Here is a 25,039-nt window from a genome sequence, read left to right as displayed (position 1 = left end):
CTTCAGGGCTACAAACATAACTTACATTACTTATTAATTCTTACAACTTTACATTTCATCTATATACACATATGTTCCATAAGAGACAAGTTGTTGACATTGTGGTACACATTATAATTAATTTACAAAATACCTCATTTCTTTTATAATTATCTTCTTTTTGCTTCTTTGTTGTCAAATTTCCTATGAAAATGTTATCAATTATTCTCAATAAAGAGTAAGAGAAATAAAGAAAGGATTAATTTGTTAAACATTGTCACATAATTCTTTTTACGGACACCCTCACCAACAAACAGTTAAAATAATGATTTCGCTGAAATCATTACTATATTTATACAAATAGTCAGAAGAAAGCACCTGTTATCCACATGCCCACCTTGCCCACCAATCCACCATATTTGTTGGCTACGGTCACCTTAACCAGGGCTCTGCCTCTGGTGTGATTCAGTGTTGTTCCTATATATTTACTGTAGGTATGCAAGCATAGGACATTAAGGGGAAGTTACAATATTTCAAAAAGGTAAATAAAGTGACGTAGTACATAAAACACCACACCTCAAAACCCATATATCATATCGTTTCCATATCACCTGACAAATCTCATTCACTTACCCTATAAGAAATTATGTATTAATCTTTTATATTTTGAAAAGATAAATGCCCATCAGTTGTCCCCTGTATAGACACAATTTTAATATATGGATCCTGTGAACCTTAAGGATAAGAGCCATCATGAGTGTTGCCACCCACATTCTATAACTAAACAGTGATTCTAAAATTGTATGGACTATCAGCAAACTGCAATTCTCCCAAGATTCGCTCTAATGTCAACAGGTATGCACTCTTAAGGCATACAGCTCAAATCTCTTCAACTCATAATTGATCTTACTACAAAATACACATGATTATCTCTGGTTTCGACAACAGGAAGTGATTTAACTGTCCATTTGCCAAGCAGCACACTGTCTGCTACCAGTCCTATCCAAGACAAAAAAATGAAAAAGGTGGGGGGAAGTTGTATGAGTTTATGTACACATACCTCTATGTTACATGCAGGGCAACAAAGTATTGCCCTCAAATGCGGTGCTGTCAGACCCATTTTCTTTAGATTTGGCCAATTATCTTCAGCTAAATGGGGAATAAACAGTGTGCATCGTGACAGGAATTCACTAATTTAACATATTATTTATAGATTTCTTTCCCTGAATTCTGTTTGGGTTATACTAACTATAGGTGCCTTAGTTGTAATAGCATTCTATTCCTAGTGGTGAGTTGGAATTCACATAGCTAGTGCTTCTTATGCTGGCATGTTTCCTTTTACCATACATCTGCATCTGTATATACCAAACAAGAGGGGGCTCCATCAACTACAGCATAAATTCTCTACATCCGCAGCTCATATTCCACGGACCGCAATACATTCGATTTACAGAGTCAACAATCTGTCAACGGTTAGAAATGCCATACATATATATTGCCTGATCGTAAGATTAGGAAAGTTCAAATTTCCATTAAATGTATTCATTCTGTACCAGTAAACACACATGTGATCGTAAGATTGGGAAAGTTCAAATAGCCCATATATGTTTTCATTCTGTAGCAGTATTCACATTTGTGAACATACTCCTTCTTCAAGCGTACGCTTTACTAAATCTAAAATAAGCACATTATGTATCAGTAGCTTACCCGTGTTTGGACCTTGAAACAATGTCCTCATGGCTTTGGCGTCTGAAGCTCTTACAACCCTTAAAAAGTTTAGTAGAGGCAATTTATCCAAGAAAGAAAGAACAGCCCTCTCTAGTATAGCAAATAAAAGCTCACTGATCATACGTGATGCAGACAAGGGGGGATGTATTGTTCTAATGAATAAGAGTGATTACAATAAGGAGGCATATAGGAAGTTAAATGATACTTAGGGGCCTATTACGATGTTGGGCGGAGTTTCCTCTCCCTGACATCGTCTCCGTCATGGGACCGACCGGAACCCAGTCGGCGGTCACAACTGACTAATTAGGATGAGACTAGGCACTGTTCAGTCACATTCCTATTCTATACAATGGGAGCATGTATTCTAACTGGAATACATGCTCCCATTGTAAAATAGGAGGTACAGTTCACCCCTGCACCCTGTGGCAGGCACCTTGGGGCTCCTGCCAAAGCGATGCAAGATCAACAGCGGGGCAGCATAGGTGGCCACTTAGCCTCCAACTGGAGACCATACACCCAAGGGGGGCCTGCTGGTGGCCCCCAAAGTCATGTTCCGACAGCCCTTCTGTGTCATAAAGGCCTGCACGGTAAGGCTGCTGAAACCCAACATTGTAACCCCAAGGATGGAAAGAGCCACCCATGGGTTTATTGGCTGCATTCTGACTGGCGGACGAGCTCTCCGAGCCCATTGGAAGCCAGTCAAAATGACCATTCGGATTCCCTTCCGACTGCCTTCGTCATAATGAGGCAGTCAGAAAGGAAGCCGCCCAGCAGTTTACGATGCAGTCAGAAAGGCTCGGACCGAAAGTCGTAGCCTTTTGCGACCACATGATAATCGGCCCCTACAACTTGACCAAAACCCTTATGCCCTAGCAACACTGCAAACAAAGGACAAATTGTCAAATTGGGAAGAAGTGGACTTATTGTCTTATGTTGAACATAACTTTCTAAAGGTCATATGTCCTTCATTTCTAAGTCTTTATCTTCCTCTGAAGATATATAAAAAAAGGGGACTTCCCTCAGAGTCGTCCCATAATTTCCAGCATTGGATCAATAATAGAGTTTGAGTTTGAGTTTGAGTTTAAAACATTTATAGAGCGCGCGTTCACCTGGCGGTTTCATGGCACTATAGTGTGCGGAACCCAGAGAACAAAGAGATCAGGGGAGAAGCAGAACAAAACAATTACAGTGGAAAGGCTTGTGCAAAGAAAAAAGTTTTTAACGCCTTTCGGAAATGTAGATATTGACCGGATGATCTAAGATTGACAGGGAGAGAGTTACAGAAAGCGGGGGCAAGTGTGGAAAATTTCATGACCCCCACTTTTTGCGCCTAAAGCGGGGAACTGCCAGCAGATATTGGGAGGAAGAGCGCAACTCCCTGACAGGGGCGTAGACTTTGATATCCGAAGAAATGAAAGCAGGGGATGCTCCAACCCGTGCCTGAAAAGTAATGCAGCCCATCTTGAACTGAGCTCGTTCTTGGATAGGGAGCCAGTGCAAGGACTTAAGGAGAGGGGTGACATGGTGAGACTTGGCCAGATTGTAGACCAGGCGAGCGGCCTGGTTTTGAACCAGCTGTAATCGCTGCAAACTGTAAGCGGGCATGCCACAATATAGTGCATTGCCATAATCGAGGCGAGAGATTACCGTCGCCAGGACTATGAGTTTTAAAGCCGAAAGTGAAAAAAAACGGGAAACTTTACGAATAGTGCGGAGTGAAAGAAAGGAAGAGGACACCACTAGACTGACCTGGGAGTGCAAAGTGAGTTGGTAATTCAACTTAATCCCAAGGGTTTTTACAGAAGAGGATGGAGAAGGGGAGGGACCCAGGGAGGGGGGCCAAAAAGAGGAAGTCCAGGGACTGGAGCAACCACCTGTCAAAACCAGCTCAGTTTTGTCTGGGTTTAACTTCAGGTGGTTGTAATTCATCCAGTCCCGGATAAAAATCATAACAGACTGGAACTTGAGCATGGAATCAGGGGATGGGGACAAATTAAAAATAGCTGAAGGTCGTCCGCATAATTGTAGACGGAGACCTCCATTTGCTGAAGGGCAAAAATAAGAGGGGCGATATACAAGTTAAATAAAAGGGGGGAAAGGGAGGAGCCCTGAGGAACCCTGCATTGTACCTTCCGGAAGTCCGCAGAGAAGTCACCCAGGTGCACTGCCTGGGTGCGGTCCCTCAGGAAGGAGGACAGCCAGACCAGGGCCGAACCTCCAACCCCCGCCGCCCTGACACAGGAGAGTAAGATGGAATAATCAACCGTGTCAAAGGCGGCGGAGAGGTCAAGGAGGACCAGGGCCTGGGGCTGGTTAGTGTCCATACCTTCCCTGAGGTTGTCGAGGACCGATAACACCACGGACTCCGTAGAGTGTGCGGGGCGAAAGCCAGCCTGACGGGAGGCTAAAACGCCATTCTCCTCCACAAAAGTATTGAGCGCTCTGGTCACATGGCGCTCCAGTACCTTCCCCAGAAAAGGCAACAAAGAAATGGGGCGGTAGTTAACAAGAGCGGAGGGGTCCGCGCCCGGCTTTTTAAGGATGGGGACAATGATGGCCGATTTAAGTGGTTGAATAACAATGCCCTGGGACAGTGACAGTGAGCTGTTAAGAAAATTGAGAGGGGGCTGAACACAAACCGAATAAATGTGCTTGAGGATGTGGGCAGGGCAAATGTCTAAAGGGGAACCTGATTTGACCATAGGGAGGAGGGAGAGAAAAGACTCTTCCGTCAAGAGGGGGAACGAGTCCAAGCGTGCCCCGACTGACGGACACTGGGGGTCAGAAAAGGAAAGAGGGGGGAAAGGGATATTGGCTTTAATGTTGGAAATTTTGTCCAGAAAATAAGTATTAAGGGAGTCACATAGGTCCTGGGAAGGGGAGGGTTTTGGGGTGACTCTGTCGGAAAAGGCGAGATTGTGTACGATAGAAACAATTTCTCTGGGCTGATTTTAGGCTGCCAGGATTTTTGAGGAGAAATAAGCAGTCTTAGCACCCAAAATGGATTTTTTGTACTGAGAAAGGAGGATGACATACTGGGTTTTGAGGTTAGGGCAATAATCTCGCCTCCAAGCCCGCTCAGTGTGGCGCACGGTTAATTTTATGGCCTTCAATTCCTCATTGAACCAACGGTTCGCGTCGTTCGCATGCCTGGAGGACACCCGCATGAGGGGAGCGACCAAATCGTAGCCTGTCAGGAGCCAGGAGTTAATGGAATCAGCTTGTGCGGAGGACGACAGACCGTGTAAATTGGGGCTGGATGCAGAGAGTGTGGCAGACAGAGAAGCCGCATCCACCCGGTTCCAAGAGCGCGCCCAAATGTTTTTGAGAGGGGGGGGCTTGGTAACTGGACTAAGGTGGAGGGAAAAGGAGATCAAGAAGTGATCGGACCATGTGCAGGGGAAATGGACAGGGAAGCTACTGGACAATTAAGGGACCAAACCTGATCAAGGATGTGACCCTGAATGTGAGTGGGGGAATGAACGTGGGAGTCAAAATTAAGGGAACGAAGAGTATCCGAGAATTCTTTAGAAGTCGAGCATTCTGCAGGACCAGAAGGCCAAACGTTAAAATTTCCCAACACCAAGATAGAGGAGTTGTTGACCGCTAAAGTGGCCAGCAAATCTTGGAATTCAGAGAGAAAATGTTCAGAAGATTGAGGGGGCCGATACATAAGCAAGCAGGTGAGTGGAACTCTAAAAGACGGTGAGCGGACAACTAAAAAGTCAGACAATCCAATAGAGGCTGAAAGGAAAAGTCTGTACGGGCGGCGCGCAGAGCATAATATGAGGCAGGAAGGGCAGCCAAGAGGGAAGGGAGGGAGTTGTCACAAAACCAGGTCTCCGTAAGAAATAGGAGATCCGGCTTGTGCGAGTCCAATAAGACGAAAAGTTCGTGGCAGTGCTTTACTGCTGACCTAGTATTTAAATAGTAGATGGATAGGGCACTTATCACAGTATGTAGACACATTCCTCAAAGCCCTGGTGATGGACCTTCCATCGTTCATCAGAGATACAACAGACATACTGAATAAGTTCGAAGATTTCATATGAGGTAAGACAATGTGGTTAATAACTCTACATGTGGAGCCATTGTACATGTGTATCAAATTGGACAATGGATTTAAGGCAGGCGTGTTTTTAATTTCGACGCACAGGCCCAACTCTTTGAACATAACAAGATGTAATTGGAAATGTTAGAAATCAAACTTTTTTCTGTACAATGATAAATGCTTCCAACATCTACAGGGAACAGTGATGGGGTACAAGTTTGCCCCATGGTATGCACATCTTTTCATTGGGTGGGTGGATCGTGTACATGCTTGGGTTCCATCAGCTGCACAATGGGTGAAGGATGTTCACTATTAGGGATGATATATTGACGACGTTATTGTCTGGACAGGTACAAAGAAGGATATTAGCAGTGTATTTTGACTACCTAAATAATAACTTGTTTAATGTGAAGTATACAATGAGCATGTCCCAAACCTGCATGCAGTTCTTGGATGTAGATTGTAGATTTGGACATACAGAATTAAACTGTTCAGAGTTCCCTGTTCAGTAAGGAAACAGCGGTCAATAGTATCCTACACTATCAAAGTGCACATCTACCAGGTACCAAACGGGCCATCTCCTATGGGGAAATGATCTTCATGCGTTAGAATTGCAGTGAAGATAAACAATTTGATGAACACACTAATCAAACAGTCCTGAGACTAAGGAACAGAGGATATAAGGATGAAGATTTCAAACAAGCAGTAGCTAGAGTGAGGAAAGTCAAGCATAACGACACTCTAAGAGTTTAGGACAATAACATAACAGAATGTTGGTCGCTGATTACCACCAATTCCAGTATGAATCATGAAGTGTTTAAGATTTTGATTAAGCACTGGGCACTGCTGATGTAGGTCATTATCTTAATGAGAAACCCAGCATAATCCACAACATATGTAAGACCAGAAAAGAAATGATCTGCCCTTGCTATACCCGGCCAAATAAACAATTGCAAGACACATGGTTTCAACGTCCAAAGGGCTTCTTTCCTTGTGGCGATAATAAGGTGTGTCATTTAGGAATAAAGACTATGAAGTTTGAATATTAAATGAAGCGAATGCTCGAGAAACATTACATAAATTGACAATCATGCTAAGTTATTTATGTGGGAAGTACAGCACCCTCACTTAAAACACAATTTATGGAACATCATAGAGCCGGTTCTGATGGCTCAGTGAACTAAAGCAGCCACTGCAGTTCATTGTGTTTGACCCCATGGTCACAGGTTCAAATACCGGTTGGTCCACTCAGCCATTCATCCATCTGATGTTGATAAAAGGAGTACCACTGAGTTGGGTAACAATACACATCTGCACTCCTGCATTGGAGGGGAGGGAACAGAGAACCATTCCTTTGGAGGTTAGAGGCCAAATTGATTTGCCAATTGTGAGCAGTCACAGAAAGACCCAAGTTGGATCACAAGTTTTATCATTTTTTGTAGCTAGTCTAGACCACTGGTGTGATGTAGTGATCTTATAAAGAAGAGGAGAATCTTTGGATCTACAACTATATAATGATAAGAGAGGGTTATGGACCAGTTGGAAGGATGAAAGATTGTGGGATAACCAATTTAGACTGAGATGCTCAGTGTTGGGAACACTGTGGGACAACCATTCCAGGTTAGGATGCTCAGCATTGGGTGGAGAGGCATATACTGAATTTATAAGTAATATGAAACATGAAGATGGCATAAGTGGTTTTGGGTTACTAGGATCCATAAGCCAGATTGACACAAATAATTAAGTCTCTTTTTTGTCCAAGCATAGTCGTTGTACAAAAAATAAAAAAAAGTAGATTGATTTGTGTTAACAAACCAGAACTCCTCTATGAGCCTGTGCTAAGAGAATGTAGCGATATGGATGCTTTTCACAGCGTTGGAATAATTTGTTAAACTTGGAGAGAAAATGCTGAAATATGATATATTCATATAATGATTGTGTAGTATGTAATGATTAATAATTAAGAGTGATAAACAATAATGGAATTTAAACACTCCTATGGTAAGAACAAGTTGTGTAATAGAATAGATAGAACGTTTAAGTCTGGTACATGAAGAAAATCATAGTAAATAAGTGGTGTAAAGCGGGCAGAAGGATGCATGCGCAACAATGGTTTTAAGTGGTGGTCTAGTTCAAAATGTTGTGTGTACCATCAGACGTCATGGGTAGGAAATTTGGGGTTTCTAGAGGGCCCACGCAGGCGCAGTAATATGCAGGTGTGATGGTCTAATAGTTAGAGTTGGATTCTCATGTGGGGCATTTAAGCCAGCCACAAAAACAATGTCGGTTTGGCAGAAAGCGTCAGATGCTGAACCCACAAGGACTTGGTTTCAATGGCCGAACATGGGTAAGCGATTGATACAAAATGTGCTTATTTTTGATTTGCTAGAGCGTACGCTTGAAGAAGGCATATGCTCACGCATGTGTATATTCTACAGAATTAATACATATACAGGAAATTTGAACTTTCCTAATCTTTCAATCAGGCACTATAGATATATGGCATTTTGAGCCATTGAAAGATTGTTTACTCAGTGTAAGTTGAGTGTATTACTGTCTGCGGAATATGAGCTGCGGATATAGAGGATTTACACTGTAGTTTGAGACCCCTCTTGTTTGGTATACACAGATATATGTTAAAAGGAAACATGCAGGGGCGTGGCCAGGCAAGATGGCCGGGCGGGCGTAACTCGCCTTGGTTCCGTCGTCCCCTTGGCTGTCTTCGGTGCTACTGGATGCAAATTTGCACCAAGACACGCCTATCTGTGGGGAATGAGCCACGGAACGGCTGGTGACTAGGAGGTTCAAGGGTGTGGGCTATTCTCCGTCCACGGGAGACAGAAAAGGATGCGAAGAGGAGGAGCAGCCCGTACCTAAAATGGTGGCGGCGCCTGGAATCTTTGCGCGGCCACATGGAAGACACTAGTGGGGCCGGGTGGCTGGAGATCATGTGCGGCACCAACCGTGGACATGGTCTGAGGTGGTGGCAGCACTATATGTGAGGAGGCAGGCGGATGATTGCCAGGAAACAGGCCGGATGCCCGGCTCGGAGATTGAGAGCTGGTCCCCCAGCCTGCCTCACGGAGACCTATGAAGCGGATTGCCCCCTGAGGTGCCCTGAAGGGCAAAGACTCAATGTGGGGCTGACCAGGAACTTGGTGCCTGACCCTAAGATGGCAACCATCATTGCCATTCCCTGCTTGTCGGAAAGAATAAGCATGTGAGGAAGCACAGGAGGTATAAAGAGCTGCTTTTCCTTATTAGAAATGTGCAGAGGGACATAAAGCAAGCAGCCTGCCATGCTAGAAGGTACAGACCAGAGCATTAGCTGGCAATATTTCAACAAGGTGCCCAGGGGTCCTTGCAGGAACTAAAGGGGTAATCAGTCCCCCCAGCAGTTTGGAGCATTTTGATTGAGTGCTTGGCCGGGAATACGCAGAGACACGGGGAACCCCAAATCCTGCGGACGAAAGGGCGCCAGCTTGAAGTACTGAGTAGCATTTGACCAGAAGAGGGTTTGCCCATGAAGAGAGGGGGTGGTCGGACAGCACTTATGCCACCAAAAACGGGGCCAGATAAGGGGGCAGGAGGCAAACACGGACACCATTGCTCTCACAAAATTGGATCTCATGGTTTCCCTCAGGGAGTTCAAATCAGAGCTCCGCACAAAATTCAAAGTGGACATTAAGACCTCCCTGGATCAACTGAAAGATGACCTGACTGAGCGGATGACGGCGCTCCAACAAGATGTCGATTCTGTGGGCACACGTGTTTCTAGGGGTGGTATCTCAGGCCCAAGAACTAGAGAAGAAAACGGCGGCCACGCAAGACAGTATACAGGGCTTGCAAGCGCAGCTTCATGCTGCTCTTTTAAAGACAGGACTCCTGGAAAACAGATCACGACATAACATAAGAATTAAGGACCTTGAAGAGGGCTTGGAAGGACCAGACCTGGAGGCATTTATCAAGAAGCACTTTGCAGAAGTCCTGGAGTCAAGCGAAACGAAAGTCAATATTGAGAGAGTGCACCGCATGGTTGCCCAGGAAGGAGGAGAGTGGCGACGCACCCGCAACGTTCTTGTTAAAATGCATGCCTTTAAAGCTAAAGGGGCAATTCTTCAAGCTGCCAGAAATAAACTTGAGATATCCTTACAGGGCTCTTCCTGCAGTCTCTTTCAGGACCTGGCAGCGGCGGCTCTACTAAGTTACCAGCAGTTTAGGCCCATCACTATGAAGGCAGTTTGGGCTGGACTGTTCCTATGAGGCACAGGGTCAGACTGATTTGCATATGGCCAGGTCTGTACTGGGGTGGCAGAGTTAGCTAAAGAATGGTGATGGAGTAAACCCAGATCAGTTGACTGGGGGTGAGTGTTTGATTTGCTCAAATGCTCCGTCCATCATCCCCTTTTGTATCGCTTTGTTCACCCTAAGTTGGCAGGGTATGCTCAGACGTGAGTCCCTTGCTCACTTTGCCACTGGATTCAAGCTAGCCTGGCTGATGACGGCTGTAATGCCACAAACAAGTCCAAGGATGCATGTTTCCAGTCCAGGGAAGACATGGCTATGGCAGTTCGGGCTGGACTGTTTCCATGAGGCACAGGGTCAGAATGATTTGCATATGCCCATGTCTGAACTGGGGTGGCGGAGTGAGCTAAAGAATGGCGATGGATTAATCCCAGATCAGTTGACTGGGGTGAGTGTTTGATTTGCTCAAACGCTATGTCCATCATCCCCATTTGTATCACTTTGTTCGCCCTAAGTAGGCAGGGTATGCTCAGACGTGAGTCCCTTGCTCACTTTGACACTGGATTCAAGCTCGCCTGGGTGATGACAGCTGTAATGCCAGAAACCGGTCCTAGGATGCTTGTTTCTGGTCCAGGGAAGACATGGCTTTGGCAGTTCGGGCTGGACTGTTCCCATGAGGCACAGGGTCAGACGGAATTGCATATGGCCATGTCTGAACTGGAGTAGCGGAGTGAGCTAAAGAATGGTGATGGTTTAAACCCAGATCAGTTGACTGGGGGTGTGCGTTTGATTTGCTCAAATGCTCCCTCCATCATCCCCTTTTAAATCGCTTTGTTCGCCCTAAGTTGGCAGTGTATGCTCAGCCGTGAGTCCCTTGCTCACTTTGCCACTGGATTCAAGCTAGTCTGGCTGATGATGGCTGTAATGCCAGAAACTGGTCCCAGGAGGCTTGTTTCCATTCCAGGGAAGACATGACTTTGGCAGTTCGGGCTGGACTGGTCCCATGAGGCACAGGGTCAGACTGATTTGCATATGGCCATGTCTGAACTGGGGTGGCGGAGTGAGCTTAAGAATGGTGATGGATTAAACCCAGATCAGTTGACTGGGGGAGAGTGCTTGATTTGCTCAAACGCTCTGTTCATCATCCCCTTTTGTATCGCTTTGTTCGCCCCAAGTTGGCAGGGTATGCTCAGACGTGAGTCCCTTGCTCATTTTGCCACTGGATTCAAGCGAGCCTGGCTGATAATGGCTGTAATGCCATAAACCGGTTCCAGGATGCTTGTTTCCAGTCCAGGGAAGACATGGCTTTGGTAGTTCAGGGTGGACTGTTCCCATGAGGCACAAGGTCAGACTGATTTGAATATGGCCATGTCTGAACTGGGGTGGTGGAGTGAGCTAAATAATGGTGATGAATTAAACCCAGATCAGTTGACTGGGGGTGAGTGTTTGATTTGCTCAAACGCTCCGGCCATCATCCCCTTTGTATTGCTCAAACCTAATAGGTCACTGGGACCCGATGGCCTGACAGCCCATTTTTATAAATCCGTTGCTCCAGACATCTTACCACACCTAACAAATTTCTTTAACGCAATAGCGGAGGGCCACACGATCTCCCAATCAATGGAGGGGGCTGTTATCAATGTTATTCCTAAACCAGGGAAACATTCAATGAGAATGTGCCTATTGCAGGCCTATTGCATCTGAATCTAGATGTCAAACTTTATTCCTCAATTCGGTGACGCGATTGGAGGAACTGATGTCAAACCTAATCCACCCTGCTCAATCGGGCTTCATAAAAGGCAGACAGATCCACAACAACATTCGAAGAACCATTCACCTGATTGAGAAGGCAACCAAATACAAGATACCTGCAATACTGGTGGGCCTGGACACCGAAAAGGCTTTTGACAGGATGGACTGGATGTTACTCTTTAGCACACTTAAGCACTTTGGGTTTGGTAAACCATTTATAGATATGATAATCACGCACACCCGCGCTCTACAGTCTAGGTTAACGGGTCCAGCTCAGCCCTCTTTTCCCTTGAGGGAGGTACAAGGCAGGGCTGTCCACTCTCGCCATTACTTTTTCCTATTAGCATTCAACTGCTAACCCTACGAATTTGAACAGCAGCAGGAATCAGGGGCATTACATTTGGGGGGAGGAGCATAAAATATCACTTTTCGTTGACAACGTAACTTGTATCTCTCACCTCCCCCAACCAGTCGCTACAGATGTTGCAGGATGAACTGAGGGCTTTTGAAAATTTGCAGGTTTTAAAGTAAACCTTACAAAATCTTTTATTTTGAATCTCACACAGTCAAGGGAGGTGATTTGTAGATTGTGTGACTGTACACCACTTCAATGGGTTAACATACACTCAAATACCTGGATATTAACCTGATTCCAATGCTGGAGGGCCTGTTTATGGCAAACTATTCCCATTGCTGCTCCAAATCCAGCAAGATCTCAAACGATGGAAGCTTTGCTTTATCTCATGGTTGGGGCGTATCCATGGGGTAAAAATGACTGTTTTACCTAAATTATTATATCTGTTTCAAGCCCTACCGATAGACCTAGATATGGACTACCTGCCTAAATTGCGGTCTCTCTTCACTCGGTACATCTGGCAGAATGGTAGAGTGCGGCTTCCCTTTCGCACTCTTCTTCGAGCAAGATGCGACACAGGGGCCTCACTATCAGATCTTCACTTACATTTTACAGCAGCCCAGATCCGTATTTTGAAAGAGTGGTCAAAAAGAAAATCTGAAAAATATTGGCTGCATATGGATAGGGCGGTGATGGGGAGAACAATATGGGATCTGATAAGGAAACCTAAGAAAGACAGGCCACCAATTGCGTACATTAGCACTCCCATGAGCACCACACACATTTTGGGATGAGCTGTCTAGGATGCTAGAGTGGGCGACATTCCCTTCACCCTACACACCTATTCATTTCCCTCAGTGCTACGCGAGGGTCCATTAGGTTCATGGAGGGAGGGGGGCTGTCTGATGCTATCAGATCTATTTCATAATTATGACATTCACACTTTTGCCTGCTGTCAAAGGAACTTCAAAGTGCCACCCAGTGAATACTTCAATTATCTCCAACTCAAACACTGGACTCTCCAGCCACAGGTCAGAGAGGCAGCAACACTGGAGAAGATATCAATTGGGCTCCATAAGAAGAGTGATCTCTTTTCTTTATAATATTTTTCTCCCCACTTCACATATGACGGGACCCCAATACATGCAGGCATGGAAACAGTGGACAGGGAGAGAGATTTCAGATGCAGAATGGAAACATCTTTGGAGGAATATTTCTAAATATAACCAATATCTAGATCTAAGGGAGGCGCACTATAAGACTCTCTATGACTGGTACTTATACCCAACGAAACTCAAAAAATCTTCCCAAAGACTTCTGGTTTGTGTTGGAGAGGGTGTGGCCTTTTATGGGACTGTAGTGACATATGGTGGGACTGTCCCTCGATAAGACCCTTTTGGTAGGAGATTTTGACTCACGTGAAATATATTCTGGGTTATCCTATACCTACCAGTAAGGAAGGAGTGCTTTTATGATTGAGAGATCCAGAGCTAGAACAGCAAACAGAAGCAGACAGGGCCATTATGTGGGCTTGCTTTGGGGCTGTCAAAGTAGCGATTGCAGCAGCATGGAAGAAAAAGGCAGCACCGGTGCTATCACAATGTCATGCTTGTGTCTGGAAAATATTGTCTATGTAAAGGATGGCGGATATTTTTAGAGATGATTATAAAAAGTTCAAATACAAATGGGGTCCTCTCGTCGCCCACCTTACAAGCTGTCTCCCCATGGCGGTATGCCCTCCCTTATTGCGCACTATGCAACTATCTCAATTTTAGTGGGAGGACACTTGGTCACCTTGAAAAACGAGCCTGACAGTGGAAGTGTACATAATGTTAATTGCGATAAACTCCGCAGGACCTAGAGTCCAGTGATAGCCTCATTTAAGGACCACTGTTTGGTAGTTAATTTATCTTGTTGGGAGTGGGTTGGGTGGCAAGGGCTGGAAGGGGGTTTAAAATTCTAGGCCTCCTGTGATGTACCATTTGAGTCAGACAGGGTGTGCTGTCAAGAGTGAAATGTGGCAACGTACTTGTCTCTTCCTATTGAAACTGTGATCTCACTATGGGCCATATGTAGGTAATCTCTATTTAGCTATTCTTAAAATCCAAATGTTACCGATTCGGTATTTAGGAATTGGTAAATAGTATGTAGGTAAAAATTCGGTAGATTTTACCAAATCGGTAATATTCAGTATTACTGTGTCGGTATTTACCGATTCGGTAATTCCCCTTCATTCCTATGGGAAGCCATTCACCATTACTGACTCGGTAAATACCGAAACGGTAATAGGGGGAACTTATTCAAGGGTGGCAGGGTGTCAAATTGACACCCTGTTGCACCCCTGAATCGTGCATGTGTGCACATGTGGCACACATACATGCTCTAAGGGCATGTATGTCTGCCACATGGCACTTTTAAAAAAGCACAAAATTGCTTTTTTAAAGGTTTTCGATATTTACCACCAACTTGTAGTTGTTGGTAAATAATGAATCCTTAAATCAAATATGCACTCACTTGAGTGCTCCCTACATAGGATTTTAGAATTCAGTAAATTACCGGATACTAAAATCCAGCCACCTACATTAGAAAAAGCTTACCGACCAGTATTAAGCTACCTACATATGGCCCTAGATCATTTGTCAGATGAGGGGATTGTTGCAGAATTTTCTCCTATATGATGTACAGCCATTCTGTGAAATGCTAATGTGCCTAATAAAAAGAAGTTTGAGAAAAAAAAGAGACATGCCGGCATAAGAAACACTATCTATGCGAATCCTAAATCACCACTAGGAATAGAACGCAATAACAACTAAAGCAAATAGTTAGTATAACACAAACAGGATACAGGTAATGAAATCTATAAACAATACTTTAAATTTGTGAATTCCTGTCACAATGCATTCCGTATATTCCCCATGTAGCTCAAGATAATTGTCCAAATATAAAGAAAACGGGCCTGACAGCGCCGTATTTTGGGACATTACTTTGTCGGTTTGCAATGTAACATAGATGTATGTGTACATAAACTCAGCAGTGCTTGGCAACTGGAAAATTAAATTACTTACTGTTGTTGAGACCAGAGAAAATCGTGTGTTCGCTTCAGTCAATTACGAGTGCATGAGATTTGATCTGTATGCCTTGATAGTACATATCTGTTGACACTAGAATTAAACTTGGGAGAATTCCAATATGCCAAAAGTGCAGCCTATAAGGGAATCACTTTTGAGCTGTAGAAAGTGGGTGGCAATACTCATGATGGCTCTTATCCTTTCGATTCCGAGGATCCATGGATGGAAATTGTTTCTTTACAGGGGACAACTGATGAACATTTCTCTTTTTAAAATATAGAAGATTAATACATAATTTCTTATAGGGTAAGTGGATGAGATTTGTCAGCTGATATGGAAACAATATGGTATATGGGTTTTGAGGTGTGGTGTTTTATGCACTCCATCACTTTCTTTTACTTTTTTAAATAATTTGACTTCCCTTTAATGTCCTATGGTTGTGTAACAACAGCATAGATATAGGAACAACATTGAATAACACCTGCTGCAGAGCCCTGGGTGAGATCACCCTAGCCATGAAATATGTTGGATTGGTGGGAAAGGATATGGGGTACCTGGTGCTTGTTCCTGAATATTTGTATAAATATAGTAATGATTTGTTGGTGAGGGTGTTTCGAAACAGAATTATGTGACAAGGTTTAATAAAGTGATCCCTTCTTTATTTCTGTTACCATATATTGAGACTAATTGATTAAGTTTTATAGGGAAATTTGAGAAAAAAAGGAGGATAATTATATAAGAAATGGGACAATTTCTTAATGAATTATAATGTGTACCACAATGTCAGCAACCTGTCTCATATGGTACACATGTGTATATAGATGAAATGAAAAGTAATGTAAGTTCTGCTTGTATATGTTTGTAGCCCTGAAGAAGTCCATAACTGGAAGAAATGTGTTGGCTGTGTGGAAATTAATGTGCTAGACTTAAAGATGCTTGAATAAAGAATTGCAATAATGAAGGAAATTGCCTTTTGAATCATCTATTAAACAGCATTTTCTGGTAGAAAGTTGCCTATCTGTTGTGTTTTTGAAAAAGCTTGATTTAGATGATATATATATATATGTATATTATATAGTAGGTAGTTATAGTTAAAACCTAGATTCCATAGGAAATCTGCAACATTCTATTTAGAATAACTTTGGCGCCAGTGGACGAATCTTCGGAAATTTCTCCAAGAAAATGGCCTGCACTGCTCCGCTCCTTTCCTGAAAGTTTGGGGGTGATTCGTAAAGCGGGGGCCGAGAAAAAAGGGGGGTCCCAAAACATGTTGTCACCATACAATTCTCCATAGGACCTTTAGCCAGGGCTACAGCCCGAACGGCTGAACGGAATTACACCAAATTTGGCAAAAGGTAGACTTCTGTTCGCAGATCACGCTTTTTGTTGAATGGTGTAAATCCGTTCAGCAGTTCCTGAGAAAATCATAAGTATATCTATAGAAGCTTACCGTACTCTGTATTGTACTCGGTACAGTGCGCTTACCATACGCGTACCTTCCCGAGCACGAGCTGCATGCTAAGTGGTTGTCAACTGTCTGTCAACACTCCAAGCCAGGAAGTGTTGGCAGCCATCTTGTGCCTCGGTAGAACCAAGGTACAAGAAAGCTGAAAACAAATGCTTAAAACATGGAAAGGGGGCAGGGTAGACATACCCTGAGCCCCTAGGCCTGCTCAGGGGGTCCCACAGGCACCCCCAAGCCCCTCCCAATTGTTTTTTTTTTTTTTAAATGTGAAGTCCGCGTACGGTACGCGAACTCCGCGAAAAAACAAAAACAAAATCTTGGTCAGCTTTTTTATAAATTAGCCCCCTGGTGGACCAAATCCCTGGGGCCAAATGTTTTAAAAAGTGTGGGGGGGTCCCAATCCCCCCCACACTGCCCCGGGGCCCGCCACCCCCCGGGGCTTCATTTTTACATTTTTTTTTTAAAATATTGTGGGGGGCTCAACCCCCCCACCTGCCCCAGGGACTGCCACCTCCCCGGGATACTTATATGTAAAATAGGGGGGTCCATGACGGATCACCACCCCCGGGGCTTTGTTGTTGTTGGGATGGAGGGGGGGCATGAAATGTAGTGTTCATACACATGTAATGTGTTGAGTCACTTAAACGTTTTAGTGTGGGAAATGCGTTTTGTTGAAATGTATGGTTTTAAATAATTTGTCTAGAATCACACTGAACATCTGTGTAAATTAAGGATTTACAGTTGCACATTTTTTCATAATCTTCACAGTTTTTGCATGTACCATCTCCTCTCTTCCTGCATCATCTCCCCTTTTGTCCACACTATCTCCCTTCTGCATGCACCATCTCGTCTTCTGCCTGCACCATCTCTTCCTCTGCCTGTAATATGACTGTGTATGGCTGCACTATCTCTCCCTCAGCATGCACCATCTCTCTCTCTGCCTGTACCATCTCTCGCTGTGGCGGCATCATCTTCCCCTTAACCTGCACCATCTCACCCTTTGCCTGCACCATCTTTCTCTGTGCCTGCATCATCTACCCCTCTGTCTGCACCATCTCCCCCTCAACCTGCACCATATTTCTCTCTGCATGCACCATTTCACCCTCTGCCTGCACCATTTCTCTCTCTGCCTGCATCATCTCCCCCTCTGCCTGCACCATGTCCTCTCCTCTTGTAACATCACTACCTCTGTCTGCATCATCTCCGTTTTGTGTATGTGAATTCTGAGAGATACCACAGGTACCTCTCATGTGCACTCCCAATTACAGTTTTACTATGGGCACGTGCAAGGGGCCCACATACTAAAGACCGCATACCTTTCTGTGGCGGTATAGCTACTACTGAAAGGCATCTGTAGAGGCCTATTATGATATGGTTGGTGGTGTGTATTAGACACCTCTACCATGTTAAATCCTTTCCCTCTCTGCCTGTAGCATCTCACCCTCTGCCAGTACCATCTCCCTCTTTGTCTGCACTATCTCCCCTCTGTGTGCTCCATTTGCCCTCTGCATGTAACATTTCTCCCTCTGTTTGCACCATTTCCTCTCTGCTGCACCATCTCACCCCTTGTGTGCATCATCTCTCTCTCTGCTTGCACCATCTGTCTCTCTGCTTCAACCATCTCACACTGTCTCTGCTCCATGTCCTCTCTGCCTGCACCCTCTCTCCTTCTGCCTGCAGCCCTGCACCATCTATACTCTGGTGCACCGTCTTGCTCTCTACCTGCACCATCTCCTTCTCTGTCTGCACTATCTGTCCCCCTCCGCCTGCACCCCCTCTACCGCCTGCTGCTATTTTAACTGTTTTCTCATCACATTGTCCCCCCTCCAACCCCATGGTATGTTCCTCACAGTTTTTGCCTTTTTTTAAAGTCACTGAAATAAACATGTGAAATGTGCTTTGAATTTGTGCGTGTGCTGTTAAAATAAGTTATATAGACACAGAGCAGAGGCGAAGCTGCAGAGCTGTGTTACATACATAGCGTAAGCAGATGGTGTCACCCCATGTGAGGCTATCACCCGATGCGGTCTGTACCATCTGCACCCCTCTAGTGACGCCATTGACAAGCCCTTTGGGCCTGTTTCTTGTGCTATTGTGTCTCACTTTTGGGTGTAATGCTGGCAAAAAAAGAATGCAGTAAATTCAAAATGTATTTGAAAATTGAGTCTGGTTTGTCCTCTGAAATGTAGTGGTCATATACATGTAATGTGTTTAGTCACTTAAACGTTTTAGTGTGGGAAATGTGTTTTGCTAAAATGTATGGTTTTAAATAATTTGTCTAGAATCACACTGAGCATCTGTGTAAATTAAGGAATTAGAGTTGCAGCTTTTTTCATAATCTTCACAGTTTCCGCTGACAGTCTACCTCTCTCTGCTTATACTGTCTCCTCTCTTGTGATATTTTCGTCTTTCTTTATTTTCACTTGTCTTTCGTTATAGTCCTGCTTGTTCTCACAGTCTCTTCTGTACTCTTAGTGTGTTCCTGTGCTCATTGTCTCCTCTGTCTCTTAATAGTACCCCTTCTTTTAATAATCCCTTGTCTGATCTTTTAATCCTCTGTCTCTCATTATACCTCCCTCTGCCTGCACGTTCTCTCCTCCGTCTGCACTATCTCTCTCTTTGTCCACACCATCTCCCTTCCGCCTGCATCATCTGTCTTTCTACCTGCACCATCTCTCCTCGTGCCTGCACCATCTCCCCTCTGCCTGCACCATCTCCCCTCAACCTGCACTATCTCACCCTCTGATTGCACCACCTCCCCCTCTGTCTGCACCATCTCCCCTCCTCCTGGAACATCACTACCTCTGTCTCCATCATCTCCGCTTTGTGAATGTGAATGCTGGGAGATACCACAGGTTCCTCTCATGTGCACTGTCAATTACACTTTTACTCTGGGGGCGTACAAGGGGCCCACACAGTAAAGACCGCATGCATTTCTGACGGTATTGCTGCTACAGAAAGGCATCTGCAGAGGCCCATTATGATATGGCTGGCGGTGTGTATTAGACACCACTACCATGTTAAACCCTTTCCGCCCCGGTCGTAAGGTGACTGGAGCAGAAAAGCGGTGGGCGGTTTTTGCCACTGCTGTGGAGCTGTCGGCCATGGCAGGGGGTAATTCTGGTTTGGGGTCATTCTGGTTGGGATTGTAGGTGGATTGCCCTCACCAGGCTGGCGGTGGGTATTGCAGCTTGGCGGGGCAATCTGCCTGCCATTGTAATGGGCCTGTTGGTGTCTCTCTGTCCTCAGTGTCTCGTCTGTCTCCTAATACTCACTTTTTTTATACTCCCTTGTCTAACCTTTTTTCATGCTGTCCCCGCCCCCCTGTCTTCTCATACTCTGTATCTTTCTTCTTACAGTCTCCCTTCTCTCCTCATACTGCTACCTTTCTCCTCATAATCCCCATTATCTCTTAATATTTTCCAGTCTATTCATACTCTATTTATCCCCTTATACTGCATTTTCTGCCTTTATTCTCTTTTCTATTTATATTTCATATTGTCTATTTTTATATTGTTATGTTTGTTGTCATAATCTCTCCTGTTTTCTTATAACTAATATAATAGTTTATTTGATATAATTTATTTTTCTAAAGTGATATTTTTTTTATAATAGATTCTTTTGGTCACTACTGAAAAAAAATCATCAAGCCTTCTAAAACTGAGAAGAAGAAAGGACAAAAGAAAGCAGTTTATTTAACGAGGACTCCTCTACAACATTTACCTGAAGATCAATGTAGTAACAAAAAGAAAAAAAGTCCTGGTAAGAAAACTAAGGGGCACATTAGGATGTCACCCTAGCGGAAATCGGGACCGCCCGCCTAAAGGGCGGGGGTCCCGACATTGCCATTAGGATGCGCCCACCACAGTGGTGGGCGCATTCCTCAATTCAACATTGTGGCGGGCGGTGCTCACTGCACCGCCTGCCACAATGTTAAAAAACAAAAGCACGCCTTTGCACAATCGAAGCGGCAGGCACCGCGCGGTGCCTGCCTCTTCGATTATGCAAAGGCAGGGGGGTATCACAGGTACCACCCCCCTTTGGCCTTCACTCTGGGTGCCCACAGGGTGCCCCCAGAATGAACACTGCATGCCTTTCCGTGGAGGCTTTGCCGGCACGTAAAGGCATTGAAAAAAGCTCATGGTAATATGAACAGACACCGCCTCCATGTTACTCGTTTTCCGCCCCGGCCGCAAGGCGACCGGTGCGGAAAACAGGCGGGCGGTATTTTGCACCGCCACCTTCCCCTCCACCATCCTAATATGGCGGAGGGGATTTGGGCTTGCGATGTCGGGCGGTTTGCCTCCGCCAGGCTGGCGGTGGCCACCGCCAGGCTGGCGGAGGCAAACCGCTCGATATCATAATGGACCCCTAAGACTTTTCTGCGAAGATTGACAACCGCTAACAGTAGTGTGCACAAAGTAAACAATACTATGACTGTTTCTGCAACTAAGAGAAAAAAATAAGAATCATCGAGCAACTTCAGAAAAAAATGAATATAGTAAAAGGAGGATCAATCAATTTAACGACATAAGAAGGAAGATGTTTTATAATAGAATTTTGTTCAATTTAACTAAATTAATAAAGAATTGTAAGAAGAAAACCACATTTTATAAGAAGAGAAAAATTATTGAAAATGTAGTTGAGAAAGCTTTTGAATGAAAAAAAACCTTTTTGTTTTAGTAATCAATAGAATTCGATCACTAGATAAGCCAATCCATTTAATGAAGAGCAAAAGTAAGTACAGAAGAATAATTAACAGAACTAATTTTTCTGAAGTTTTTTTGGGTGAATGGAAACATAGTTCAAGTTCTGAGCCTTTTTTTAATGAGAAAAGTTATCTTCAGAGTAATGACTTGTTGCATGCAGTTGACACTACAGGACGTGCTTATGAGGTTAAAAATAGTTGTCCTATTGAGAAAGAGAAAATTGTTCAAAGAAATGCAGAAGAGGTGTTAGCTGATGAGGTATTAGGGAGACGGCCTAAAGCTCCAGTGTACACTTGGAATTGCAGTAGTATTTGTAGTGTACGGCAGGAATCTATTGATTTTTTACGCATTTCTTACGTAACTATACTAAGAAAAGTTGTTGTTGTTGTATTTGCTTTATTCGATATAAAATATCATAAAAGCTTGAACCAAGTATTTTTAGGGTTTAAAAAGTGCTGCAATCCATACAACAATAGGCATATAAAAATGTGTATAAAATCCATTGAAACCAGAATATAAAATAATTTTACACTGTACACAATAAAAAAATTAAAAAACAGATTCCTTTACACATTCCCCCATTATAGTTAACTATAACTCACGCGCCCGCAATGAACTGCTGATGACGTCACATATTACATCACTCAAGACATGGTCAGTGACATCACTCATGACATCACTGATGACATCTCAAATGACATCACTGATGACATCACTGTTGACATCATCCTTATGAAAGAGTGACAGACCTCTCAGCGTAATAGCATAATATAACCCTTGATACACACATTCAAAAATAGAAACTACAATTTAAAAATAAATGGAAAAAACAATTCCAGTTAGAACAAGCTATTCTGTAATTTTAAAATCTACATACACATCCAGTCATTCACTAACCATTCTATATAGGCACTCATACATGTACTCACTCATCATGTGTACTCATACACGTATACATCTTATTACACACCGACACTCATCTATAGAGTTACTCACACACAAACTCACACATGCAAATAAGCTATCAAACATCCATTTACTTGCATATACAGCTATACACCCACCACTACACTTACTTTTACAGAATCGTACACATACTTACTCTCTTACACAATCACTTATAGAAACTCATACTTATTTATACAGGAACTCTTACAATCTCTCGCTCTAACATATACTCACGTATATACATCACTTATATACATCAATACTCACATATACTAGTTTAAAACATATGTAGTTACTCAAAAAGATACTATTGAGACGGTGATTCACTCACTAACACACCCATACACACACTCATCCACCCATACAGTACTGCACACATGTTGTCTTCAAAACACATACAAACAGTGAGTCGCACATTCATGCATCTATGCGGTAAGTAATACCCACCACCAAACCATACAGTCACTCATACTGATTCTCTAAAAACCAACTAATAACCCATATCGACAGTCATGTAGCTAGTCACCAACCCATGCAGCCACTTAAACACAAAGTGAGACACTGATACAGATATGTACATATTTAAACATTTAAAATTTAAAAAATTCCTGTTTCTTCCTTTCCTTCTGGTTTTAGTGTTGTGTTATGTCCACCTTTCCCTGCGCCAGGACGCTCCTTCGCTGGAGCATCTGTGTGCGCTAAAAATGACAATAACATAACATAACATAACATAACATTACTCGCTAATACATGTATTCATAGATACACTTAATAAGTCATTTATACAATCATTTTTACAAAACAAACGTCCATTTAGACACTTATTTACCCATTTATTCTTCCATCGACCTTTAAATATACATATATTATACATATTTATTTTTCAGAAAGACACACATTCACTGGATGATGTCATCAGTGATGTCATCAGTGATGTCATTTGAGATGTCATCAGTGATGTCATGAGTGATGTCACTGACCATGTCATGAGTGATGTAATATGTGACGTCATCAGCAGTGTATTGCGGGCACCTGAGTTATAGTTAACTACAACGGGGGAATTTTAATGGTTTTGTATGAGTGAAATGTCCAGCTATCTATAACACTTGTGAAACCTATGGTTTTACATACATAGGCTAATATATTTTTCTACCAAATTAATGGCTTGGATTTGATTTATGTTTCATAGTATTATATACATTCTAAGTTGACACCTGTTTGTTTATTTTGAAAATTAGTCCTTCATTTATGACTATGATTTGCTGGTTTGAATACAGTAACAAATGGGGTGGCTGTATTGGAACAAGGTCTTAGCAGTTTAAGTCAATTGAGAGTCTTCAGCTTTCAATAAACCATGCAACTGCTTCCTCCCGAGAGCCACTATCCTCTGTGAGGAGGTGGGATTCTTGTGTTTGCAAGTGGGCACGCTTACCTGAGCACCACCGGTGATCAGCTGGCACGCTGGTATGTCGCTGATAGAGTGTGAATAGTAGTAGGTAGTTATAGTTAGGATCTAGTTTCCACAGGAAATTCATTTTTTATTTTGCCGATAACTGTGACGCAGCTTGACAAATCTTCACTTAAAAAACAAAATGTTTGCTACAGGCGGTTCAGCTGGTGTTTTGAAAGTTTCTGGGTGATCTGTCAAGCAGGGGCGGAGAAAAAATGGAGTCTCAAAATGTCTTTTCCCCATGCACTTTCCCATAGAGATTTTGAACACAACTACAGGCAAAATACTGAACGGAATTACACCAAATTTGGCAGAAAGCTAGATGTCTTCCTAGGAAACGTGCTTTTTGTGATGTGGTGTTAATCCATTCATTTAGGTTTAAATAATATAGATACATGAGGACACCGATCCTTGCAGTGGACTTCTGGACCCTATTGAAATTTGATTGACTGCCAACACTTCAATGAGGAAGTGTTTGCAGCCATCTTGGAACTCGGCTTGAAGCAGAGTCCCACAAAAAATGTTTATTAAAAGAAAGACAAGGAGGCAGGGTCGGGTTATCCTGACCCTCCCCCCCAGATATGGGGGATACATTTTTTTTATTCAATTTAACAGCAACTTCACTGGTGGACCCGGGGATCCTCTTCTTAATTGAAGCACTTTTTCTGGAAGTCCCCGAAGTGGGCCAAATCCTGGGGGCAGTGTTTTTTAATTATGCAGAGGGAGCTAGCCACTTCCCAGGGCAAACTATGAAATGATGCGGGGGCACCTTATCAAGAACCCTCCCTGCCCCGGGGACCATCATCTCCCGGAAACGGTTTATTTCTCACATACATCACCATTGGGAACACCATTTCCCATGGCTGGCTCCTCCTATGCCCGGGGGGGGCCTAGCCCTGGGACATAGCTGTCTGCTATAGGGTGGTGGGAGCTTTACCGCTCATGCCAAGCCATAGCAAACTGTGTTCACTTACCGAAAGCCAGGGCATTGTCAATGTTCTTGCTTGCTTAAAGCAAGCACAATTTTTTTTTCAGAGAGAGAGATTTATGTTTGCAACCCTCTCTCTGTAAATGTAATGCTTACTTCCGCAGCAGGGTAGGAGCCGACAGGGACCATGGGGGCCTTGATGCTCCCTCTGTGGTCCCCAACAGAGTGGGTGCCTTAGGGGGGACCAGAGTACTCACAATTGAGGCCTGACCTCGAGGGTTGGGGTCCCCAGGGCCAATATCAGCCCAGGAGGGGTGGCCGCGAAGCCATCCCTCCCCTTACTTTTTTATTTATTTAAACA

General features: G+C 43.7%; 1 protein-coding gene across 1 annotated transcript in view; it reads right to left on the bottom strand.

Annotated features, from left to right (window-relative positions):
* Positions 1 to 25,039, bottom strand: part of LOC144762972 (fucolectin-1-like) — a gene marked incomplete at its 3' end in the record, with an annotated part of 705,880 nt that overhangs the window by 148,113 nt on the left and 532,728 nt on the right. The window lies entirely within an intron of this gene.

The sequence above is a fragment of the Lissotriton helveticus genome, chromosome 6 (assembly GCF_964261635.1).
Source record: "Lissotriton helveticus chromosome 6, aLisHel1.1, whole genome shotgun sequence".
Lineage (NCBI taxonomy): Eukaryota > Metazoa > Chordata > Amphibia > Caudata > Salamandridae > Lissotriton > Lissotriton helveticus.
This window is presented reverse-complemented; position numbering and strand designations above follow the sequence as displayed.